Genomic DNA, 13,305 nt, shown 5'->3' on the forward strand with positions numbered 1-13,305 from the left:
GATTCATTAATTTTCCTAAGAATTTCACTTAGCTGGTTTTTCGATCGAGCTCCTCAATTGTGTTGTTATATGCTTTTCAGTTTTGAGCTTAATTTCGTAGTGCTTCGCAGTGCTAATTTATTGATTCTTTACTTATTTTTTTATTCACCTCTTTCGAAGAACTGGCATTCAGCTGATTTAATATTTATTGCATCACTTATATTATAAATCATTTAATATTTATCTAATTAGAGCGATTTCATGATTTTATTGTAACTATTATTATAAAAATTACGGTATAATATTTTACGGTCAAATTGGATTTTACAGAACATGAACTATAAGTGTAGATACTTTATACCGTAATTTGATCAGAATTTTTTAAATTTTTTTTTTATTTTAGTATTTTTTTTTTTGAATTCAGGCATTGAACTTTATTCGTTTCACCTTAGAAGATGCCAGAGGTGCTGCTCATTTCCCGTTACCCAGTGGGCCCCTGTGAACCAAAGCCACGGAGGCGAGTAACATTGCCCAAGCCACACAGCCACAAACCCGTTTATAGGGTGGGCCACATCACACACAACAGAGGACAACACAAGAGAGAGAAACATCCATGCCCATAGAGCGGGATTCGAACCCGCGGCCATTGGCTTCGCAGTCAGGCGCGCTAACCGCTCGGAAATAAACGACGAGTTTTATCTACGAAAATAAAACTTTTTAATTGAAAACATCCAAGTTCAAAAAATATTTGTTAAAATCGCTTTAAGATAAGAGTTAGAACACTATTTTATACATTCAGAACGTATATTTTCTCAGATTTTAGAATTTCCATTTTGTTCTCTCAATTGAATCAATCGCAATTAAAACAAAAATTAACTCCGGTAATGATGCTAGATAGCGTTTCGCTGAAATGTTTTGTTGGTGTTATTTTTAAGTTGGATGCCGGGACAAGATGTTCACAAATGTAATAATTATTTAAAATATTTCTGTTAATGAATCCTTGTTTTCCGTTTTGACAGTTATTGTGTTAAACTTGATTGAAAGCACTTGTTTGAGTTCTCATATATCTATAATTACTGAAACCGTATATGATTTTGGTCTCTGCTTTAACAAACTAATGGCATTTGTTTTAATGAATTCGCAGCTTATTCTGGTAACAGAGGTAATTTCATCGCCCAATAACTGTTTTAAATGTTTCTATGGTAACTTTATTGATGTATAAGACACTACATGAAAAGATAACTTTGTGCATTGCAAAGTAAGAGTAATTTCAGAAATAAACATTTATTTTAAAATGTTTTTGCAAAGATATGCATAATGTATGATCTATCAGTTTAAGCAAAACTAAATTATTTTAAGTCTGAGCAGCATTCTAAGTCAAAGAATATACAAGGAATACACATACAAGGAATACACTTACAAGGAATATACAAATAATATAGGGGAAGAAAGCTAGCTTCGATTGACATAATGTAAACTGGTCCCTCAAGGCTTGGTGTAGACCCTGTGTATAAAAGAAAAGGCAACATTTAGGGGCACAGTAGCAGAGGTTTTCGGTACGGTTTTTCACCCTCCCCTCCTCCCGACCACTACCAGGATTGAGAGGACAAGAAAAGTTTTCTCTTTTTATTTATTGTTTGTTTGTTCTGCCTTTTTGCACAATTTATAAACAGTACTAAAAAAATTAAGCAATTTTTGAGGTTTACTTGAGGTTATTTTGAGACTTCAAGGCTGATTTGAGGTTTATTCGAAGTTGATTTTAAAAACAACCTTAAAAGATCAACCTTCCAAGGTGTATGCAGTTGTTTATTGACTCTTGAGGTTGTTTTGAGGTTGATGGAATTCTACTTTAGAACAACCAGCTGAGAGAGGTTGTTTTTAAAGTGTACGGATTATTTTTTCAACACTTTAAGCAAATACGTATATTTGAGATGTGAATAATTTCACCCGATCTAAACTAAAATTATTTCTGAGTTATACATGAGGTTGATTTTTTGAGGTGTAAATGAGGTTGAAATTGAGGTTTATTGATCAGGTTATTTTTGGCGCTAAACGTAACATCATTCTCTACCTCAAGTGTAGTTTTTTACATCTGTCCACCTCACAACGACCTCAAAAACATCTAACTTTTTTTGTAAGGGTTGCATTATTTAACAAATTTCTTTTTTTTCCTCCAATGCCCACCTTTTAGAATGGCCCACTTGGCAACCATACAGGTATCTGAAGGGCAGATTTGTTGGCCACTCTTTCAGGGGCACCATATTAGGTGGATCAATGTTGCTAGCACAGTAAAGACAGATAGTACAAAAAAGGAAAGAACATCCATACCTTGCCCGGGATTCGAACCCAGAACCCTTCTGATGCAAGGGCAGTTCCCTAACCCCTACACAGGCCGGTCGGCAACATATTTCTTTGAGAATACATTTATATTATCCATGTTGATTAAATTTCCTGACATAATTTGAGATAGAAAGAAAGAATAAAATGGCGGTTGGCGGGTAACCGCGTGCGTAACCATACATGTAAAGTTGTAAGACAACTGGCCCTTACGTCGTGACGTACCTCCTGAATAACACTTTGCTTCTTATGGGCATGCGCTGGATTTTAGTACACAAGATGCTCTGCCATATCAGAGTATATTGCTCGCCCTTTAAGTTGCTTTTTTGATATCGAAGGCCACACTGAGCAATTCCCTGAGTTAGTTACGTATTTGAAGAGCTGGACTTTTTCTATTTTCCATATTATTTGCTCTAAATAGCCTTAACTTGTATTGTCATACAGCACAGAGCTCTAGTTTCGAGCAATAAACGGAAAGCAATCGAAAAACCGATTGACGATAAATTGCTTTCGGGCACAATATGACCATAATTTCTTCTTGTAGTTGGCCAGAAAATGGTTGAAACATATATTGTAATCCAAAACAAAACTGCAGTTGAAATTTGAGCATTTTAGTTTGTCGGAAGGTTTTTATATTATATTTTATATCCGTTGTAGAACAGGCGACCCAATTTTGGGTTTACGACTACTAATGTTCAACTCCGTAGCCTTGTAAATTTGAACCAATCCAGAAGGCAAGGAAACTCCTGGATCAGTGCCCCCAGAGGTATGGATTTGTTATGGGAACATGGAGGACTTTGTGACTCGACATATTTAAAGTGCATCAGTCACCGTTTACTACACGGGGAGTCTTCGGCCGGCGGAGACGGAACCCACGAACTGTTGGATATGGGCCCAGTGCCCTACCAACCAGGCTATCTCGGCTTTTGTATGATAATAAAAATTCTTATGCATTTTACTTCTGGCGATCAGAAAACCATTGAAATTTGCATTATAAGCTGACTCAAATTTCGTTTGCTGTTTGAGTGCTCTAGCTAGTCAGAAAGTGGCGGGAATTTCGATTGCCTGATTTTTATCCTAAAAGACACGACAGCGAAATTCGAAAAAAAAAAAAAAAAAAACTATCTCAAGTAAGTGGTTCGGATGTTTTTCTTTGCTATTTTTATGTATTGCTCTTTAAAGACGACGATCTTCTGCTGCTTCGAAATTCTACTCCATTTTAAATATTTTGTTGTATTTTTGATATTTTACGTTGGTTCTGTCATATATTTATATAATACACGAGTTTTTATTCTTAATATAGTTTGAAAAGTTATACTATTTTCTTATTGCAATCTTCATTCCTTTTTTTTATTGTCGTGCTATTTATTATCAAAGTCAAATAGATGCAAAATTATTTCAGAAAGATTATATTTGGATTTTTGTCATAATAACGTAGGTGAAAGAAATAATCTCAGAAGAATTTAGTTTATTATTAAATTCTTATGCTTCGAATATTACATAATATAAGCATATTTTGGAAGCATATAGGAGTTATGTTAAGATTTCTGGAGTTCAAATCAGACTTAATTCTCGAATTGTTTAAATATTTAAAGTTAAAACAATCTCATATGAATTACTATTTACTGCATTTATCTATCTTTTTACCACTACGTTAGTTAAATTCTATTAAAATCTATTATAAAAAATATTTTTTTAAGAAAACTAAATAACGTTTGTTTACAATTTTTTTTCTGTATGAAACTTTTGTTTATTTGAAGGAAAGAATCAATTTCATTTATTTCAAATTCTTAATATTCTGGCTTACTTTATCTCCGATTTGTCAAATGTAAGTTTTTTTTGACTCAAACGGATGAAATAAGCTCTAATTTACAAAATAGAAATTAATGATTTAAAACTTGCTGGCAGATGTATAATCAATTATTTATTCTAAATGAACCAGAATATTTCGTTTTAAACCAATCAGATACTTTCTAAACAGTTTCGAAATTTTTTATTTTAACCGAAATTATTCACCCTTTCACGGATGAGAGAAGATTCTTTAATTAACAGAATCGATTTATTAACTGTTAACTGATAAATTTTTTAAAAGAAAAATCAATACCTGTCACATTATTCCTTAATGGAAATAATAAATCATGTCAAGATAAATTGATTTTTACTTTTTGTTGCTATGAGGCTTTATGACTTTTAGGTTCTTTAGGAATTTAATAAAGATTTATACCATTTCCAAATCTGTCTATATATATATTAATGTGCTAACTATAGGTAATTACAAGCATTTACGTCTGATTTTAAAACTAAATGTACTGTAGCACATTTTTTTTATGAAAAGTAGGAATTATTAATTTGTACTGTATTTTCAACACTTTCTATAATTGTCTCTGATCGTTACACAAAATTTTGAATTCCTTTTTTATAAGACCGGTCTCCATAATCTAAAAGTGAGCTCTATTATTACAAAATTAACAATCAAATCAAATGAAACCTTCTTCATTGAAAATCTGTAATTTCTCTTCAATGTAAGACATGAGGAATTTTTTTTGTCTTGAACTTCTTAAGGCTGTTTTTCGAAGGTGTAATTATATTCACAATATGAAATGATGCTTTTTTGCGAATAATATGTAAATGTTCTGAGTTTTCAACTGTTACTCATGACTGTTAGATCAAGTTACGCTTTTTCTGAAAATGGCGCAGAACATCAGCATGGAGAAAAGCCACAGTTTTGTGAAAATGAAAAGCGTTTGCAGTCTAATTTTTTAATCTTTAAATACTTACTCCAATGCTGCAATACTTGGGCTCATAAAAATTTGCAGAAACTGAGAAAAAGGCAGTGATTTTGGTAGTTTTCATCGGCTTTTTTTTAAAATAGAAATTTAATAATTTTTAAAATACTTAAGTTATTTGTCTGTTCTAAAGCCCAGACAATGAGAAACCTGCATGGCAATTTTTTATTTCTTAAAATGAAACTTCAAACCATTTTATAACGATAGACACCAATTTCAGTTCAATTCAGTTCAGTTCAGTTTCAATTTCAGACTAGTTATTTTGTAATTAATATTTAAAATTGCTCGCTTAGCCACGCCCCCTAAACGCAGCTAGTTTTCCCATCTCAGATAAAGATGTCAGAATATAAGACCAATACGACTCCCATCACCTTCTCATACAGTGAAAGTACATTCCGTAGCTCGTAGAACAATGATAAAAATTCTCAAAATAACTCCAAGCACTTACAACAAGTATTGTTTTATATCACGTTGCAATAGCTTTACACTTAATATCATATAATTTTTTTTAATGTACCAAAAGGCGAAAAATGACAGGATTGATGCAAAGCCATCAAGCGTGATGACGAAAGGAAAGAAAGTAAAAAAAAGAAAAAAAAAAAAAAAAACCGCGAACTCTCTAAAATTTAATTATTTTGTTACAAATACCATTTTACAGTACTTAGACAGTAATACTTTAATTTTATTAGAATGTTTCGCTTTTGATTAAGCTTCTCTGAAGGAATCTGTCATTATGTTGAATTAAAATGTTTATGAAATGATCTTTTCATAAAATGCCTTTTTATTCTTTTGAAATGAAGGGATTTTATTCTTAAAGAGTAATCGTGTACAGGTTATTCCTTTTTAAGAATATTTTTTTTTCCTTAAACGACCTATTTCGTTTTAACTTCGTTTTTTCCGCTTTAACTTCGTTATCTGAAACATACGTTCTTTTGTTTTTTATTTTACTGAAATCGAAAATTTAGAGTTAAAGATAATTTATTTTATTTTTGTGTAGTTACATAGAAATAAAGTCTAGTATATAAAAATATAAAAATAATTAAAATGAAAAATGGAAATAGACATTTTGAAAGAAAATTTTTAAACGTTATCTCCCTGAAAAGTTTTAATTTAAAATCTTACACATTTCCATTTCCTCGGTCTGTGCTCGAACCAGCATGGAATTTTTAAAACAATTCATTCTTAAACATATGTTTTTAGTTAAAATAAACCAACATTAATAACAAAAAAATAATGCTCTTTAAAAGTTATTGAAGAAAAAAGGTAAAAATTTGAAAACTAGTTTGAAATTTTTTTTTTGCATTCATCAATTTATTTGTTGATCTTTTTTTTTTTTTCTGCCAAGGGCAACTACAAAAATTTTCTCAGAAGGGGAAGAAGAATTCAACCGGAGAAAAAAAACATTCCTCAAATTATTATAAAATCATGTCTTAAATTCTTTTCTGTAATTTTTGAATTTTTAAGAAACTATTTTGTAATTAATTCATTCATTGTCACTAAAATAGCAAATTATGAAGCAAAATTCACAATTTTAACAATATTTAAATTGGAAAAAAGGAAAATTAAAAAATCATACTTAATTTTAATTTTTCAAAAAAAAAATAGTACTTTATTTGTATCACACTTTAAATTCTTTAAATTCTTGTACACATACACACATGAAAATAATTCGCTGTTAAATTTTTATAGTTTTTGTTATTGTTGTAAATTTTGTATGAATTTTCTTTTGCGAAGTGCATCTTGCAAACATATTTTCACTAGTAATGATGCAAAATTTCGAAATACAACTTTCGAGTCCAGTTTATTACTTTGAATAAAATCAATATATTACACCTAAATAATTATTTATTTTTTGTAGTTTTTTAGGAGAAAGACTTTTCAGAAAAAAAGAAAACTAAAAATATATAAATAAGGGATTAAGAATTATTTGCATCTCTAGTAAAAAACTAAATCTAAATCTTAAATAATTCCACTTTCTGTCTGGAATAACATAACCATAAGGTGAAAAATTTAGAAACAGTTCGTGTTTCTAAATACAGACCAGTTTACGAAATTGATATTTTTGAATAAAAAATATCAATTCTCAAAACCAAGTATCCTTCTCTCCCTGCATTATATCAAAAAGTTAACAGTTGCGGGTAGATGGCAGTAACATGTATCACTGAAGCCAGTTATAGTATAGAAAAATGGTGTTTACAGGCGGAGGGAATTATGAATAACCCTGCATATATAGTTTAAAATCATCGCATTGCTTCAAGTGTAAGGCACCTAAATTATAGTTTTTTAATTTTTCTTGGTGACAGAGCTTCGAAAAACAGCGTTAAACTAGTTTTTTTTAATACATAGAAGTTTTTCATTGTAAATAGCTCCATTCCGGTATCCTGGATAATATTGCTGTAAAACTTTTCCCTCTCAAAAAATACAAAACAAGTTTATAATTATTGTTTACAAAACTTGAAAGAAATTTGCTCATAATTTTAGCAACAAAACTTATTACATATGATATAATACCCTTTATACATAAATTTTTTTTTTTGCAATTTATGATTCTGAAACTCACGTTACCATATCTTTTAATGCATCCAATCAGCACGGCAATTTTGATGAAAATTTCAATTTTTTAAATATCTATGTTTTATTTTATATACGTCGTTGAACAATCGACCCAATTCTGGGTTTACGACTACTAATGTTCAACTCCGCAGCCTTGTAATTTTGAGCCAATCCAGAAGACAAGGAAACTCCTGGATTAGTACCTCCAGAGGAATTGATTTGTCATGGGATCAAGGAGGACTTTGTAACTCGACAGATTTAACCTGCATGAGTCACCATTTACTTACACGGGAAGTCTTCGGCTGGCCTCGGATCGAACCCACGAACTCTTGGACATGGGTCCAGTGCCCTACCAACCAGGCTATCCCGGATCTATTGTCTATATTTAAACTTTTGCTCATTAGTGTCCTAAATCTTTTTAAATTTTTTTTCCTCTTTTCTTTAGAAATGAAGTTATAGTAGTTTTTTCACACGCTGGCAGACGAATCTGAAAAAAAAGGAGTTAAGTCCGAAAACGAAACTATATCGTTTTTAGTCTCGCTATGAGTATTTTAGCTTGTTTTTAATTTGAATAAACTATATTTTTGTGTCAATATTACTAATTTCAAGTTGAGTTATTAAGTTTTTTGTCATCAGAATATTCAAATAATGACATTCGTTTGTTTTCTGCTCTAATGCCTTTCCCATTTTTCCATAGCGTTTCTTTATTTCAGAATTTACATTTTAAAATGTTCTGTCTTTTCTTCCGTATTTTTTTAAAAACAAAAGCCAGATCTAAAAGATCAAAGAAAATATGTTTCAAAGTAAACTGGTCTACGCAAAAAAGAAAAAAAATGGTTATAATTCAGCTTCTACTGATGGTACTGGTATGAAATCAATAGTTGTTTTTTTTTTCTCCTTTAAATAGTAAATTAAAAAAAACCCGTCTTCCATTTGATAAAGTGATGCATGGTTCTGTGATTAATGACTTAACAAGAAATAGAAGGGTTGATATATTCACATTAATTTATATTTTTTGGTACAAATTGGTTCCTGTCGAAGGATTTACAAATACGTAAAAAGCATACAACAATGCTAGCAACAATTATAAATATTTTGTTCTTGGTTTGAGATTGATTATAAAAGGGTACAGTAGGGAGAAAAAGTTGTTTTTCACACTACTCTATATGTCAAAGTGTACTTTTAATGTGTGCAAAATATGGTAGTAACACATCATTTTCAAAGTCTTGATAATGAAAGAGTAAAAAATGTCAAGTGTTATTTTTACACCGAACACTAAAAAAGTTATTTAAAAAAAAAACAAAAACAAAAAAAAAAAACGAGTATTTCCAAAGAGTTAAATTGCTGAAAATGAGACTAAAGCTGTCACTGATAAATTTGGAGCATTTTAATTATAGAAAGATTATATAATTTTCTTATTTACAATGTATTCATATAACCGTTAAGAATGTTTGTAACCTTAAAATAAAAATATGAATTAAAATTACGTTATTAAAGTAATATTATTTTATTTATTGTCCAAAATAGTTTTATGATCATGGTTATGAGACATATTTAATATAAAACCGAAAATAAATGTAGAATTAAAAAATATGTCAATAAAAAGTAAACTAATTTCCTATTCAATCCACAATTCATAAACTAGAAGCGTTACTGTGAATAGTTATGTAATTAAAATAGCACGAAAAAAATTAGCCAAATAGGTATTCTAAAAGAATAAGTATTATGACTAGTAAGTATTTTACTCATTTAAAATAAGTTTTAGCATTTTGTTTTGACAATTACATGCTTTAAATTTATTTTTAAAGAAAACTTGATTCTGAGAAAAACCTCTTTACGCTGACATTACAAATATTACATACACATACTAACACATTACAAAAGTTTGTATCAGAAATTAATAAAATTTTGCAAGTAGATTTTATGTAATGTAAGCAATATTTTAAACTGAAAGTTAAGGTCTAAAAATGAATTTCTTATTTTTATCAAATATTAAGTAAGAATATTTAGAATTTTCTTTAAAAATTTAATATTTAAAAATATTGTCCAACAGCATCGACGGTGCAATGGTTGTGAAAAATACATGTCATGTCAAGTATCATTTAAAGTCGTGTATTATTTGATTTCTAAAAAAAGAAAAAGAAGAGATGTGAAGTTTCTTGGGAGGAAAAAAACTTCAAAGAATATGTAGGAAATTGAAAACGTCGGAGAAGATTCTTTATGTAGGGACTGGAATTCAATTATAGTTGATATGGTTCTGGTAGGGAAGAATGGAACTTATTTAAACGAAATATTTTTAAGCAAAAAACTTGTCCAATTTCTCTTCTTAAAAGCTTTACGACAAAGGTACAGAACTTAAATGTAATTTATTACTAAGCAGAAAAATTAATATTTGTTTTGGCTTACACTTTTAAAGATAAACTGCTAAATCATGGAATTTCACTTTACTTAATTTTACGTACTTAAAAAATTCATAGGAAGTTTATGAATAATAAATTTTTTCATCTTGAAATTTTTCCTGTGTGGCTCTTGCGTAAAGTGTCATTCATTAAAAGAAAGTAAAAAATACTAAAATAATTTAAACAGTTTTCATTTAAAAATTAATAAATGTAAACAGTATTCCATTGAAATGAATTAAAATCTATAAAATTTAAGAGCATTACACTAAATTTACTAAAACTTTAAACAGTATTCTATAAAATTCAAACGATGTTCCACGAAAGTGTAATTTTGTCAATATCTTAAAAAACCTGACGTAATCGATCGGAACGGGACTTAAAATTTGAAATCAGCATATCAAATTACAGTAGAAAATGTAAATACTATGCCAGATGTCTACAGCTTGTTTATCAGTGTAATTATTTCGCAAAATATATGGTTATTTAATAATATTTTTTAGTATAGTTTTTAGATTATTTTTAAATTCAAATAAAAGAATGCACACAATTTAAAATTTAAGAGTATTATTTTTTAAGCAGTATTCTATAAAATTCAAACGATGTTCCACGAAAGTGTAACTTTTGTCAATATCTTAAAACCTGACGTAATCGAACTGAACGGGACTTAAATTTGAAATCAGCATATCAAATTACAGTAGAAAATGTAAATACTATGCCAGATGTCTACAGCTTGTTTATCAGTGTAATTATTTCTGCAAAATATATGGTTATTTAATAATATTTTTTAGTATAGTTTTTAGATTAATTTTAAATTCAAATTAAAAGAATGCACACAATTTAAAATTTAAGAGTATTCTTTTTTAAACAGTATTCTATAAAATTCAAACGATGTTCCACGAAAGTGTACTTTTGTCAATATCTTAAAAACCTGACGTAATCGATCGGAACGAACTTAAAATTTGAAATCAGCATATCAAATTACAGTAGAAAATGTAAATACTATGCCAGATGTCTACAGCTTGTTTATCAGTGTAATTATTTCGCAAAATATATGGTTATTTAATAATATTTTTTTAGTATAGTTTTAGATTAATTTTAATTCAAATTAAAAGAATGCACAACAATTTAAATTTAAGAGTATTATTTTTTAAGCAGTATTCTATAAAATTCAAACGATGTTCCACGAAAGTGTACTTTTGTCAATATCTTAAAAACCTGACGTAATCGACTGAACGGGACTTAAAATTTGAAATCAGATATCAATTACAGTAGAAAATGTAAATACTATGCCAGATGTCTACAGCTTGTTTATCAGTGTAATTATTTCGCAAATATATGGTTATTTAATAATATTTTTTTAGTATAGTTTTTAGATTAATTTTAAATTCAAATTAAAAGAATGCACACAATTTAAAATTTAAGAGTATTCTTTTTTAAAACAGTATTCTATAAAATTCAAACGATGTTCCACGAAAGTGTACTTTTGTCAATATCTTAAAACCTGACGTAATCGATCGGAACGGAACTTAAAATTTGAATCAGCATATCAAATTACAGTAGAAAATGTAAATACTATGCCAGATGTCTACAGCTTGTTTATCAGTGTAATTATTTCGCAAAATATATGGGTTATTTAATAATATTTTTTTAGTGTAGTTTTAGACTAATTTTAAATTCAAATTAAAAGAATGCACACAATTTAAAATTTAAGAGTATTCTTTTTTAAACAGTATTCTATAAAATTCAAACGATGTTCCACGAAAGTGTACTTTTGTTAATATCTTAAAAACCTGACGTAATCGACGGAACGGGACTAAAATTTGAAATCAGATATCAAATTACAGTAGAAAATGTAAATACTATGCCAGATGTCTACAGCTGTTTATCAGTGTAATTATTTCGCAAATATATGGTTATTTAATAATATTTTTTTTAGTATAGTTTTAGATTAATTTTAAATTCAATTAAAAGAATGCACACAATTTAAAATTTAAGAGTATTCTTTTTTAAACAGTATCTATAAAATTCAAACGATGTTCCACGAAAGTGTACTTTTGTCAATATCTTAAAACCTGACGTAATCGATCGGAACGGAACTTAAAATTTGAAATCAGCATATCAAATTACAGTAGAAAATGTAAATACTATGGCCAGATGTCTACAGCTTGTTTATCAGTGTAATTATTTCGCAAAATATATGGTTATTTAATAATATTTTTTTAGTGTAGTTTTTAGACTAATTTTAAATTCAAATTAAAAGAATGCACACAATTAAAATTTAAGAGTATTCTTTTTTAAACAGTATTCTATAAAATTCAAACGATGTTCCACGAAGTGTACTTTTGTTAATATCTTAAAAACCTGACGTAATCGAACGGAACGGGACTTAAAATTTGAAATCAGAATATCAAATTACAGTAGAAAATGTAAATACTATGCCAGATGTCTACAGCTTGTTTATCAGTGTAATTATTTCGCAAAATATATGGTTATTTAATAATATTTTTTTTAGTATAGTTTTTAGATTAATTTTAAATTCAAATTAAAGGAATGCACACAATTTAAAATTTAAGAGTATTCTTTTTAAGCAGTATTCATAAAATTCAAACGATGTTCCACGAAAGTGTACTTTTGTCAATATCTTAAAAACCTGACGTAATCGAACGGAACGGGACTTAAAATTTGAAATCAGCATATCAATTACAGTAGAAAATGTAAATACTATGCCAGATGTCTACAGCTTGTTTATCAGTGTAATTATTTCGCAAAATATATGGTTATTTAATAATATTTTTTAGTGTAGTTTTAGATTATTTTAAATTCAAATTAAAAGAAGCCACTCGATTTAAAATTTAAGAGTATTCTTTTTTAAGCAGTATTCTATAAAATTCAACGATGTTCCACGAAAGTGTACTTTTGTCAATATCTTAAAAACCTGACGTAATCGAACGGAACGGGACTTAAAATTGAAATCAGCATATCAAATTACAATAGAAAATGTAAATACTATGCCAGATGTCTACAGCTTGTTTATCAGTGTAATTATTACACAAAATATATGGTTATTTAATAATATTCATAGTATAGTTTTTAGATTAATTTTAAATTCAAATTAAAAGAATGCATACAATTTAAAATTTACACTGGTTAAAGATACTTTGACGATCACTTCCTCGTTATGTTTCTACGAGGAACTTTTAGGTTTGCTTTCTTTTCAATAGATTTTGGCTCTCTCTGCCAAGGGGCAGACT

Source organism: Parasteatoda tepidariorum, chromosome 6 (assembly GCF_982258835.1).
Source record: "Parasteatoda tepidariorum strain Cologne lab strain chromosome 6, Ptep-v5.0, whole genome shotgun sequence".
Classification (NCBI taxonomy): domain Eukaryota; kingdom Metazoa; phylum Arthropoda; class Arachnida; order Araneae; family Theridiidae; genus Parasteatoda; species Parasteatoda tepidariorum.